We start from the raw sequence: 13,734 nt of genomic DNA on the forward strand, positions 1-13,734 counted from the left end.
GTGTGTCCCTGCTTCGCTGTGTGTCTGTGTGTAATCCCCTCACTGTGTGTTTGCGTGTCCCTCCATCGCTGTGTGTGTGTGTGTGTGTCCTCCCTCGCTGTGTGTGTGCATGTCCTTCTCTCCCTCACTGTGTGTGTGTGTGTGTGTGTGTGTGTGTGTGTGTGTGGGTGTGTCACTCTCTCACTGTGTGTGTACGTTTCACTCCCTCGCTGTTTGTGTGTCCCTTGCTCGCTGTGTGTGTGGGTGTGTCCCACTCTCACTGTGTGTCTGCATGTACCCCCTTAACTGTGTGTATGTGTGTGTCCCTCCTTCGCTTTGTGTGTGTGTGTCCCCCTCTTGCTGTATGTGCGTGTCACTCCCTCGCTCTGTGTGTGTGTGTATGTGTGTGTGTGTCCTCCCTTGCTGTGTCAGTGCGTACCCCTCTCACTTTCTGTGCACATTTCCTCCCCCTCGCCATGTGTGTGCTTGCCCCTCGCTGTGTGTGTGTGTCGCTCACTCTCTGTATGTGTGTGTCCCTCCCTCGCTGTGTGTGTGTGTCCCTCCCTCGCTGTGTGTGTGTCCCTTCCTCGCTGTGTGTGTGTCCGTCCCTCGCTGTGTGTGTGTGTCGCTCCCTCGCTAAGTGTGTACACGTGCATGTACTTCCCTCACTGTGTCTGTGTTCCCACTCGCTGTGTGTGCGCGTGTCCCTCCCTCGCTGTATGTGCACGTGTCCCTCCCTCTTTGTGTGTGCGCGTGTCCCTCCCTCGCTGTGTGTGCACGTGTCCCTCCCTCGCTGTGTGTGCGCGTGTCCCTCCCTGGCTGTGTGCGCGTGTCCCTCCTTCGCAGTGTGTGCGCGTGTCCCTCCTTCGCAGTGTGTGCACGTGTCCCACCTTCGCAGTGTGTGCGCGTGTCCCTCCCTCGCTGTGTGTGTGCGCGTCCCTCCCTCGCTGTGTGTGTGCGCGTCCCTCCCTCGCTGTGTGTGCGCGCGTCCCTCCCTCGCTGTGTGTGTGCGTGTCCCTCCCTCGCTGTGTGTGTGCGCGTCCCTCCCTCGCTGTGTGTGTGCGCGTCCCACCCTCGCTGTGTGTGTGCGCGTGTCCCTCCCTCGCTGTGTGTGTGCGCGTCCCTCCCTCGCTGTGTGTGTGCGCGTCCCTCCCTCGCTGTGTGTGTGCGCGTCCCTCCCTCGCTGTGTGTGCGCGCGTCCCTCCCTCGCTGTGTGTGCGCGCGTCCCTCCCTCGCTGTGTGTGCGCACGTCCCTCCCTCGCTGTGTGTGCGTGCGCGTCCCTCCCTCGCTGTGTGCGTGCGCGTCCCTCCCTCGCTGTGTGCGTGCACGTCCCTCCCTCGCTGTGTGCGTGCGCGTCCCTCTCTCGCTGTGTGCGTGCGCGTCCCTCCCTCGCTGTGTGCGCGCGCGTCCCTCCCTCGCTGTGTGCGCGCGCGTCCCTCCCTCGCTGTGTGCGCACGCGTCCCTCCCTCGCTGTGTGCGCGCGTCCCTCCCTCGCTGTGTGCGCGCGCGTCCCTCCCTCGCTGTGTGCGCGCGCGTCCCTCCCTCGCTGTGTGTGCGCGCGTCCCTCCCTCGCTGTGTGTGCGCACGCCCCTCCCTCGCTGTGTGTCTGCGTGCGTGTGTGTGTGTCTCTCGCTCGCTGTGTGTGTGTATCTGTGTGTGTGTCCCTCGCTCGCTGTGTGTGCGGGTGTCCCTCCCTCGCTGTGTGTGTGTGTCCCTCCCTCGCTGTGTGTGCGTGTCCCTCCCTTGCTCTGTGTGTGTGTGTGTCTGTCTGTATGTCCCTCCCTTGCTGTGTATGTGCGTGTCCCTCCCTCGCTGTGTTTGTGAGTTTCCCCCCTTGCTCTGTGTATGTGTGTGTGTGTGTCCCTCTTGGTGTGCGTGTGTGTACTTGCCCCTCCCTCATTGTGTGAGCATGTGTCTCCCCCATCGCTGTGTGTGCGCGTGTCCCTCTCTTGCTGTCTGTGGGTGTGTGTGTGTGTGTGTGTGTGTGTGCGTCCATGTCCCTCACTGGCTGTGTGTGTGAATGCCCCTCTCTCGCTGTGTGTCTGTGTTTGTGTGCTTGAGCATGAGCGTGTCCATCTCTCGCTGTGTGTACGTGTCCCCTCTTGCTGTGAGTATGTGTGACCCTTTTACAGTGTATGTGAGTGTCCTTCCCTTGCTGCATGTGTGTGCGTGTGTGTATGCGTGTCACTCCCACACTGTGTGCGGGTGTGTGCCCCCTCTCACTTTCTGTGCACATTTCCTGCCCCTCGCCGTGTGTGTACTTGCCCCTCCTTCCGTGTGTGTGTGTGTGTATCCCTGCCTCGCTGTGTGTGTGTGTCTCTCTCTCTCTCTGTGTGTGCGTGTCCATCCCTCGCTGTGTGTGTACATATGTGTGTGTGTATGTGTGTATGCGCGCGCGTGTGTCCTTCACTTGCTGTGTATGTGCGTGTCCCTCCCTCGCTGTGTGTGTGTGTGTGTGTGTGTGTGTGTGAGTGTATCTCCCTCGCTGTGTATGTGCATGTCCGTCCCTCGCTGTATGTGTGTGTCCCTCCCTCGCTGTGTGTGCATGTCCCTCCCTGGGTGTGTGTGCGCGTGTCACTCCCTTGCTGTCTGTGTGTGACCGTCCCTTGTGTGTGTGTGTCCCTGTATTGCTCTTTGTGCATATCCCCACCATTGTGTGTCCGCATCTCCCCACGGTGTGTGGGTGCACATCCCCCCTTGCTGTGTGTGCGTGTGTCCCTCCCTCGCTGTGCCTGCACGTGTCCCCCCCTCGCTGCGTGTCTCAGCACGTCCCTCCCTTGCTGTGTGCGCGCATCCCTCCCTCGCTGCATTTGTCAGCAAGTCCCTCCCTCGCTGTTTGTGTATACGTGTCACCTCCTCACTGTATGTGTTTGTGTGTCCCCCCTTCACTGCGTGTCCCTCACTCGCTGTTTGCGTGTGTGTGTGTGTGTGTATGTGTGTACGTGCATGTCTCTCCCTCTGTTTGTGTGTCTGTATGTGTAAGTGTGTCTCCCTCCTATGCTGTGAGTGTTCGTGTCCCCCTTGCTGTTGTGTGTGCGTGTCCCTCCCTTGCAGTGTGTGTACATGTCCCTCCCTCGCTGTGTATGTGTGAGATCGCCCGCCTTGCTGTGTGTGTGTGTGTGTGTGTGTGTCCCTCTTGCTGTGCGTGTCTGTGCGTGGCCCTCCCTCGCTGCGTGTGCATGAGTCTCCCCCTCGCTGTGTGTGTGCGTGAATCTCTCTTGCTGTGTGTGTGTGTGTGTGTGTGTGTGTGTCCCTCTAGATGTCCACGCGTGTGTGTGGCCTTCCCTCTTGTGTGCGCGTGTGTCTCCCCCTCGCTGTGTTTGCGAGTGTTCCTCTCTTGCTCTGTGTGTGCGGGTTTGTGAGCGCATGTCCCTCCCTCACTGTGGGTCTGTGTGTCCCTCTCACGCTGTGTGTGTGTGTGTGTGTGTCTGCCTCGCTGTGTGTCTGTTTGTATCCCCTCAACTGTGTGTATGTGTGCGTGTCCCACCCTCGCTTTATGTGTGTATGTGTCCCTTTTGCTCTAAGTGCGCATGTCTCTCCCTCGCTCTCTGTGTGTGTGTGTCCCTCCATTGCTCTTTGTGTTTATCCCCTCACTGTGTGAGTGCTTCTCCCCCGCTGTGTGAGTGCATGACCCCCCTTGCTATGTGTGCGTGTCCCTCCCTTGTCGTGTCTGTGCGTGTCTTCTCTCGCTGTGTGTGCATATCAATTCTCAATTTCTGTGCACATTTCCTCCCCCTCGCCATGTGTGTGCTTGTCCCTCCTTCCCTGTGTGTGTGTCCCTCTCCCTTGCTGTGTATGAAGGTGACCCTCCCTCGCTGTGTGTCTTTGTGCATGTCCTCCCCTCACTGTGTGTGCGTGTCCTTCCCTTGCTGTGTCTGTGTGTGTGTGTGTGCGGGTGCATGTCCCCCCCTTCGTTGTGTATGTCAGTGTCCCTCCCTCTCTGTGTGTGTGCGTGTCCCACCCTCGCTGCGTGTGTGCGTGTCCCACCCTCGCTGCGTGTGCGCGTGTCCCACCCTCGCTGCGTGTGCGCGTGTCCCACCCTCGCTGCGTGTGCGCGTGTCCCACCCTCGCTGCGTGTGCGCGTGTCCTTCCCTCGCTGTGTGTCTGCGTGTATCTCCCTCGCTGTGTGTCTGCGTGTATCTCCCTCACTGTGTGTGTGTGTGTGTGTGCGCGCGCATGTCCTTCCCTCGCTGTGTGTCTGCGTGTATCTCCCTCACTGTGTGTGTGTGTGTGTGTGTGCGCGCGCATGTCCTTCCCTCGCTGTGTGTCTGCGTGTATCTCCCTCTGTGTGTGTGTGTGTGTGTGTGTGTGTATGCATGTCCTTCCCTCGCTGTGTGTCTGTGGGTATCTCCCTCACTGTGTGTGTGTGCATGTCCTTCCCTCGCTGTGTGTCTGCGTATATCCCCCCTCACTGTGTGTGTGCATGTCCTTCCCTCGCTGTGTGTCTGCGTGTACCCCCATCACTGTGTGTATGTATATGCATGTCCTTCCCTTGCTGTGAGGTCTGCAGGTATCTCCCTCACTGTGTGTGTGTGTGTGTGTGTGTGTGTGTGTGTGTGTGTGTGTGTGTGTGTGTGTGTATCCTTCCCTTGCTGTGTGTCTGTGTATCTCCCTCACTGTGTGTGTGTGCATGTCCTTTCCTCGCTGTGTGTCTGCGTGTACCCCCATCACTGTGTGTATGTGTATGCATGTCCTTCCCTTGCTGTGAGTCTGCGGGTATCTCCCTCACTGTGTGTGTGTGTGTGTGCGTGTGTGTATGCATGTCCTTCCCTCGCTGTGTGTCTGCGTATATCCCCCTCACTGTGTGTGTGTGTGCTTGTGTGTGTGCATATCCTTCCCTTGCTGTGTGTCTGTGTATCTCCCTCACTGTGTGTGTATGCATGTCCTTCCCTCGCTGTGTGTGTCTGCGTATATCCCCCCTCACTGTGTGTGTGCATGTCCTTCCCTCGCTGTGTGTCTGCGTGTACCCCCATCACAGTGTGTATGTGTATGCATGTCCTTCCCTTGCTGTGAGTCTGCGGGTATATCCCTCACTGTGTGTGTGCGCATGTGTGTATGCATGTCCTTCCCTCGCTGTGTGTCTGCGTGTACCCCCATCACTGTGTGTATGTATATGCATGTCCTTCCCTTGCTGTGAGGTCTGCAGGTATCTCCCTCACTGTGTGTGTGTGTGTGTGTGTGTGTGTGTGTGTGTGTGTGTGTGTGTGTGTGTGTGTGTGTGTGTGTGTGTGTGTGCATATCCTTCCCTTGCTGTGTGTCTGTGTATCTCCCTCACTGTGTGTGTATGCATGTCCTTACCTCGCTGTGTGTCTGCGTATATCCCCCTCACTGTGTGTGTGCATGTCCTTTCCTCGCTGTGTGTCTGCGTGTACCCCCATCACTGTGTGTATGTGTATGCATGTCCTTCCCTTGCTGTGAGTCTGCGGGTATCTCCCTCACTGTGTGTGTGTGTGCATGTCCTTCCCTCGCTGTGTGTCTGCGTATATCCCCCTCACTGTGTGTGTGTGTGTGCTTGTGTGTGTGCATATCCTTCCCTTGCTGTGTGTCTGTGTATCTCCCTCACTGCGTGTGTATGCATGTCCTTCCCTCGCTGTGTGTCTGCGTATATCCCCCCTCACTGTGTGTGTGCATGTCCTTCCCTCGCTGTGTGTCTGCGTGTACCCCCATCACTGTGTGTATGTGTATGCATGTCCTTCCCTTGCTGTGAGTCTGCGGGTATATCCCTCACTGTGTGTGTGCGCGTGTGTGTGTGCATGTCCTTCCCTCGCTGTGTGTCTGTGTGTATCCCCCTCACTGTGTGTGTGTGCATGTCCTTCCCTCGCTGTGTGTCTGCGGGTATCTCCCTCACTGTGTGTGTTTGCGTGTCGCTCCATTGCTGTGTGTGTGTGTGTGTGTGTGTGTCCAAAATTTGCACTGTCAGTGAATTGGCCATCATAAATTAACTGTGGTATTCAGGAATCTGTGGTTTAAGTATGTTCACCACGAGAAATGCAGGGTTTAATGTACAGGTAGAGGGGTGGGTCTGGGTCAGATGCTCTTCAGAGGTTTGGAATGTACTAGTTGGGCCGAATGGCCTGGTTCCACACGATGGCGATTCTGTTCAGGTATTTGTCCAGCCCTGTCCACCATCCCCGTCTCCTACACCTGGCCTTATCCCCAATATTCTCCTAAACACTGTGATCTCCTCCAGACTCTAAAACACTCCTTGGCGAGGTAACCTTCTCCAGTCCTTGCAAAGATCGATATGTCCATCACCTCTTCCTGCTTTTAGAACCCTCCCTATAACTATTACCATTTGGTACAGCACTCCCAACCATTGTTCCCTCTTGAAACTCCCATAAATATTTGTATCTCTGAAAACTCATCTGGAATGTCTCAACTTCCCTTTGACAGTTACGTGCTGAGACCTGCTCTATATCAGTGAAGTAATTAACTCTTGGCAACACGCACTGTTATAACCTCCCTCCAGCCTTACAGCACTGAGGATCTGTAGAAGCTCTTTTCAACCCGACAGCCATCTCTGTGTCTGTAATTTCCTCCACTCCCCATAATACATTCTCTCTGAGCTCCTCTGTAGTCCACTAAATACTCCCTAACACTGTCTGTATCATTGTAACCTTCTCCAAAAATACAACCTTCTCTATCTGTGTAAATCCCTACACCGGTCCTTGTCCCTCTCAGCTCCGTCTAACAATACAACCCTCCATGTCTGTGTATTCACCTTCAGTCCCTACTCACCTCCCTATCTGTGTAACCTTCCCCATGCATTTTTGCTTCAGTCTCTTCAACTGGCCCTGTCAGTGTAACCTCTTCCAGACGCGAATAATCTCCTCTTTTTGACTTACTCAGACCACACAACCCTCACTATCTATAACCTACTCCTGTCTGAGAAACCTACCTCTGCAAACTGCTCCAAATCTTCAACTCTCCATAAGCTCCTGCAGCTCTTACATCCCTCCCTATCTACCAAATCTCTTCCATTCCCTAAACACCAACAGTCTGTGGAGACCTGACCACCATCCCTATCAGTGCAATCCTCTCAGGTCTCTGCAGTAATCCTGATCTGTCGAACTCACTCCTTGCCTGTGCCTCTCCCAATCCAGTCCCTGCAAAACCCACTATCTATTTAACACCCTCCTGTCACTATCATCCCCATGTCAATGTAAGCTCCTCCTGTGTCTCCACCATCTACCCATCTTCATAACCTTGTCCAGCTCTTACACCACTTTCTGTTTAAACGTCACCCTCCCCGACAACTACCTCCTGTTTGTGCTATGCTCCCTTATCTGTGAAACTGTTTCTGACCAAAATTGTTATCCCAGTCTCTGAAAAGAAATCCAGATTCCACAGCCTCCATAATCCCCAGGGCAGCCTTCCTATGTCTATAAACATCTTCAGTCACGACTACCCTGCATATCTCTGTTTGTTCTTCCAGTCAATACAAACATCTTTATCTCTGTAATCTGCTCAGCTCCCTAAAACAGTCCCTGTCTGTGATCCAGCCCTGGCCTACAAACATCCTTATCCCTGTAAACTTCTCCATCCCTCACAACATTCCCATCTCCATGAACCCCTGTCAGCCCTACAGCTCTCCACATTTCTGTAACCTCCTGTGGGTCTATGGTCCTCCCACCCTATGAAACCACCTCCAGTCCCCACATCCCTCCCAATCTGGGCCCTCTGCTCCAGATCAGACCATTGCTGTCTCTGTAAACACCTGCACTCCTGACAACTCTTCCCATTTGTGTAACCTCATTCAGACCCCATATTCTCCAGCTTCCTGCATCCTCTTCCTACATTGCAACCAAAACCACATGTTTCTGTAATATCCACCAGTGCTTACACCCTCCCAAACTCAGTAACCACTTGCAGCCCTAACAAAACACCTAAGCTGTGAAACATTTCTTTCCCTACAATCCTCCCTCCCTCCCTCCCTCCTCAAATGCCTTCATCGCCATGAAACCTCACTGAAGCCTCCTTTTGGCACTGCAACCCTCCTAATGTCTGCAACATCCTCCTGTCCTGATATCCCTCTCTATCTCTGTAACCCCCACCACCCTCCAGTGCCATTCTGGGGAACATGGCAGAGGAGGGAAGATTTGTGAAGTCCGAGCCATGTTACGGAGGTAGAATTCTGGGAATTACAGATTTGGTCGAATGTCTGTGGTGTGCAGATTATTGGCGAGGATTCTAAAGACAGGATTTATGACTACTTGGAAAACCATAGTTAAATTAGCCACAGTCAGTATGGGTTTGTGAGGGGTCAGGTCATGCCTCACAAACCTTATTGAATTCTTTGTGGATATGACAGAATACGTTGACGGCTCATTCAAAAAAGAAGGATGATTTTGGATACATGAAAATCTGTCTGTCTGGATACAGGATTGGATACCCCAGAATAGACAGGGTATGGCAGCAGATGGACAGTATTGAGCCTGGAGCTCAGTGGCCTGTGGTTTTCTGTAACCATCGGCTCTGGGACTCTGCTCTTTGTGATTTTTTTTTAAAAAAGATATGCATGTGGATGTTGGAGAGTGGATTCGTAAGTTTGCCAATCACATGAGGGTTGGTGGAGTCGTGGGAAATGTGGAGAGCTGTTGTAGGTTGTGCTAGGATATTGACAGGACGCAGAGCTGGGCTGGAAGTGACAGATGGAGTTCAATCTGGAAAAGTGTGAACTGATTCATTCTGGAAGGTCGAATTTGAATACAGAATACAGGGTGAAAGGCAGAACACTTGGCAGTGCGGAGGAACAGAGATCATGGGGTCCGTGTCCATAGATCCCTCAAAATCGCCACGCACGTTGGTAGGGTTGTTAAAAAGGCATATGTTGTGTTGGCTTTCCTTAGAAGGGGATTGACTGTAAGAGCTGTGAGGTTTTACTGCATCTTTATAGCGTCCTGGTGAGACCATACTTGGAATATTGTGTTCAGTTCTGGTCCCCTGTTTACAGGAAGGATGTGCAAGTTTTAGAGAGCGTACACAGGAGATTTACCAGCTTGCTGCCTGGAATGGATGGCAGTTCTTACAAAGAAAGGTTGAGGGAGCTAAGGCGGGGCGACTTTGTGGAGGTGAACAAGATGAGGAGAGGCACAGAGTGAGTGAATCGTCAGAGACTTTTCCTCCTATCGCATAAATGGCTATTGCAAGGCGGCATAATTGTAAGGTGATTGGAGGATGGATAAGAGGATAGAGAATGGTAGGTGTTTGGATGGACTGCCAATGGTGGTAGTAAAATTAGACACATCTGGGATATTTAATAGACTCTTGGACAGACACATATATAATAGTAAAATGAAGGGTATGTAGTGTACTTTGATCTTACAGTTGGATAAAAGGTTGGCATGAAATAATGGCCGAAGGGTCTTGGGCTGAACTGTTCTGCCTTCTGTGTTCTGTCTGATAAATTGGGTAATAAGCTCAGATCAGTGTAAAAGGGTATGGCATTCAGGAGGAACGAGGGAACTGGATATAAAATTGGGCTTGATGGTAGGAGACAGAGGGTGATGGGAGGCATGTTGTCTTTCTGACTGCAGGCATGTGACCAGCGGTGTAGTGGGTCCCTGTTGTTTGTTATTTGGATAAATGGTTTGGATGGGAATATTGGTTTCCTGGTAAGTAAGGTTTTTGGGTGACACTGAAATTGGTGGTAAAGTGGACAGTGAAGAAGGTTATCTATGATACAGCAGGATAAACAGTACTGCTGGGATAGTGGGCTGAAGAATAGCAGATGGAGTTTAATTAGATAAATATGAAGTGTTCCATTTTGGTGAAACAAACCAGGGCGGGACTTGTACAGTTAATGTTCGGGCCTGGGTAGTGTTGTCAGTCAGTGACCCAGTGACCCAGGTACACAGTTCTTTGAAAGTGGTGTCACAGGTAGACAGGCTGGTGAAGCAGGTGTTTGGGATGGTTACCTTCATTGGGAAGAGCATTAAGAGTAAGAGTTGGGATGTCATGTTGTGGCTGTAAAAGACATTGGTGGGGCCACCATTATAACATTGTTGAGCAGTAGGAAGAACTCATCTAGTTCACTATCCTCCTTTAGGGAAGGACATCAAATATTCTAACCTGGTCTGGCCGACATGTGACTCCAGACCCAGAAATATGGCTGACTCTGAGCTGCACTCTGGGTAATTAACAGTGGGGTCAAAGAACGTTGTTCCAGGCAGTGACACCCATATCCCATGAATGAATATATAAAAATACATATGTCCCTCCCTACCTCTGCAAACTCCTCCAGCGGCAGAAATTCATACTGGCTTTGTAACACCCTGACCACTCTCTGTAACACTCTCACCACCTCCAGCACCTTCATCTCTCCCTGTTCCTATCGTGTCAATGAACCCTGACCGTGGCTCCCCTTCCCACAGCCCTCCTCCTGCGAGCAGACCCATTACAATCCATTAACATTTATTCCTAAAAAACACACTCACTTCAGGATTTTAAGTTTTCTTTGGTGATCTTCTCAGCCTCATAATCTAGTATGATTCCTTTTGTCCTGAGTGAGGGATCAGTGTGAATTTCTTGCTGAGGTTTTTTACCGTTTCAATTGAATGTCCTTTTGTTGAGTATTTTGCATTGTCCCTTCAAATGTTTTCCACTGTTCATTTACAGGCACATATTTCAGTCTGTTTAGCCTGTTTACCTTGCTCAGTTCTCTCAAACTCATGTAATTGGCTATTTTTGTTTCTAGTTGTAGCTTGTCCTTTCTGTGATTCACTTTAAAACTTTATATTTCTTTAAACTGCACTTTATCGCAATTTCCCGAAGGATCTCTGCAGGTGACATTACTCATTGACTGAGTTTCATTACACGGTCCCTCTGCAATAGTTACGTCCCTTAACAGTTGCACAATGTGTTTTTCAAAGAAACACTGAAAAAAAAATTAACCAAACTCCTCTTCCAATATCAATGTTGTCCGTGTGATTGTCCCAGATTATACAAATATTGAAGATTTCCAAAATTATCACAATGCCTTTGTTAAAAAATTCCAATGAGTTCCTGTGTAATGCAGTGATGAGCAATGGAATGCTGTTCGGTGGCTAAAACTGTTCTGCTGCTTGTGTCCTTGGCAAGTAGTAGCCAGAATTTACATTCAGACTGAATCTATTTCATGATCTGAGACCAAATGCTTTCTCTGTGATGCCTTTCTTAGTGTTACCCATTTTGCCTGAGTTTCCGCAAGGTTGTGATCCATTGAATATTTATGTCCACCTTTTGTTCACCCTGTAACCATATCTCTCTGGTGTCTAAACCTTTTATCTCAGTGTCACAAATCCATCTGCCTTATTGATAAGTCTTCGTCCATTCAAAATAAAACATAATTTACTCTTTCACACAATTTCCTGTCACAAACCTGTTCACTGATGTACAGTTTTAGTTAATCGCTGTCCCATCCTGTACCTTTCTGATTGCCTTCAGCCACATTCCCATACTGTTCCGATGCTTCACCTTTTCTCTTTGGATTTGGAAAGCTCCTTTCACCTGGACCCTGCCCCTGCATCCTCTCTGTCAGTTTAAAGCCCTGTCCTTAAACCTACTGACATGATTGGCCAGGACACTGGTCCCAGCACGGTTGCAGTGGGAACATCTTATTGGATTTTCTTATAAATCAGGTCGGGGATGTGGGTGTCTCTGGCTGACCAGCCTTTATTGCCCAGCCCTAGCTGCCCATGAACTGAGTAGCTTGCTTGGCCATTTCAGAGGGCAATTGAGAGGCAAACACTTTGCTGTGGGTATGTCATGCGGACCACGTGGTGATCAGACAAGTGGGCGGCACGGTGGCTCAGTGATTAGCACTCCTGCATCACAGCACCAGAGTCCTAGGTTCGATTCCAGCCGCGGGCGACTGTATGGAGTTTGCACATTGTCCCCGTGTCTGCGTGAATTGCCTCTGGATGCTCCGGTTTCCTCCCACAGTCCAAAGACGTGCAGGTCAGGCGAATTGGCCATGCTGAATTGCCCATAATGTTAGGTGTATTAGGTCGAGGGAGATGGGTCTGAGTGGGTTACTCTTTGGAGGGATGGCGTGGACTGGTTGGGTCGAAAGGCCTGTTTTCACACTGTATGGAATCTAATCTAAGGGATTGGGATTTTTGTACATCAGCAATGGTTTCATATTTGTTTATGGAGTGTTAATTACTATTTTTAAAATTATTGATTTTAAATTACACCATACCTTATGATGGGAATCAAACCTGCCTCCCCTGAACATTAGCTGAGGTTTTGGACAAATGCCCTAACAATAATGTTACTCGGCCATCACTTCACCTGCTCACTGGTTGCTCATCCCTGAGCACTGACACATGAAGCTAAACCCATTCTTCCAACATGACTGTGTGATCCTGAAGTCTTCCAGCACTCCAGTGATATCACTTAGTCTCTCTCCATATGGTATCCCTCACTGTGTGGGTCTAATTGCTGCCTGTGTCAGCGTCTCTCACTCTTCAAGTTACACCAGATCCTGAGCTAACAGAATTCTCCACTCCAGAGAGACGCAACAGCACAGGCCAGGGATGGAGTTTAGGATTTTCCAGATATCTGTGTGGCTCATTTCCATTCTCCTTGTGTAATCCTCACTGCATCAGTCTAATTTCCCATTCTGTCTATTTCACTGTCTCCTGTAGGTACTCAGGACGTTGCTAATTCAATAGACTTCCCAACTGCTGTGTGTCTCATCCATCACCTCATTGAAGATGGTTGGTCAGTCAGAGTGACAAAGGGCAGGGGGTTCTCGAGCCTTCAATAAATCCTGCAGTGAGGTAAGATCACTCATAGTGCACTGAGCAGGGAGCAATGAGAGGGCTCCAAGCATTGGCCATCAAGATATGACATAGATACAGTGCTGGATGGGGAGCACAGTATAGACACACCCCATGCTCAATCACCATGTCTACTTTAACTTTTGTTGCACTGAACCAGCATCGGGAGATCATAGTTATCAATCCAGGCCTGTGCTGTCTTAGTGAGCATCAGTACAACAGAGGGGAGAGTAGGCCTCTGACGAGAGGTTGGGAATGCTGCCTGGGATCTTTCTGTTCTGTGTTCTCCGTCCAACACTGTACTAAGATTCATTACTCTGCAACACTGTATCTGTGGCATGGCTTGTGCACCAGTGTCTTCAGTCATTTTTAACTCTTATTACAGTAATTGTCCCTGTAACCTGCTCCATTCCCGATAGTCCCTCCACATAGTCGGAATGTACTGCATTCCAGACTACCATCCCTATTGCTGTGACTTGCTTCAGTGTCTACAACATGCCTTATTTCGGTACTGTAATCCTCTTTAACTGGATACAGAGTCATACAGAACGGAAACAGAACCTGCCCATGTGACCTAAACTGAACGAGTTTCATTTGCCTGCGTTTGGCCCTTATCTCTTCAAACCTTCTCCTCTCAATATACCTCCCCAAATGTCTTTTCCATGCTGTAATTGTTCTTGTTTCTCCCATGTGCCTGAGGCAGTCTGTTCTGTCTGTGCACCATCCTCTGTGGATAATGTTCCCCCTCAGCTCCCTCTTTAAATCCTTGCTCTCTCACCTCCTGTTTATACCCTCTAGTTTTGGACTCACCTCCCCTTGGTTATTCACCATTCTTAGGGTCACCCCGTGGCCTCCTCTGCCCAAGGGAAATATTGAGGACAATGTTACAAATGTCTCCAACGTATGTAACAAAGTGCTGGCCAATGTCGGCAAATGTGCCAAATGCCGCTTTCCCCACCCTGTCCACCCGTGATGCCACTTCCGAGGAAC

At 50.8% G+C, this 13,734-nt stretch overlaps 1 protein-coding gene and 1 long non-coding RNA gene across 2 annotated transcripts in view; one reads left to right on the forward strand and one right to left on the reverse strand.

Annotated features, from left to right (window-relative positions):
- The window catches only part of LOC148135905 (uncharacterized), a 523,182-nt gene that overhangs the window by 56,361 nt on the left and 453,087 nt on the right, over positions 1-13,734 (reverse strand). The window lies entirely within an intron of this gene.
- LOC148135906 (uncharacterized) overlaps positions 12,272-13,734 on the forward strand; it is a 42,439-nt gene continuing 40,976 nt past the window's right edge. The window contains exon 1 of the long non-coding RNA XR_015754850.1: positions 12,272-12,744. This is a non-coding gene — a long non-coding RNA (uncharacterized LOC148135906). The remainder of the gene's footprint in view (positions 12,745-13,734) is intronic.

Source organism: Chiloscyllium plagiosum, unplaced genomic scaffold, assembly GCF_037043375.1.
Source record: "Chiloscyllium plagiosum isolate Xiang-an unplaced genomic scaffold, Cpla_swu_hap1 HiC_scaffold_48, whole genome shotgun sequence".
In the NCBI taxonomy this organism is placed as follows: Eukaryota; Metazoa; Chordata; class Chondrichthyes; order Orectolobiformes; family Hemiscylliidae; genus Chiloscyllium; species Chiloscyllium plagiosum.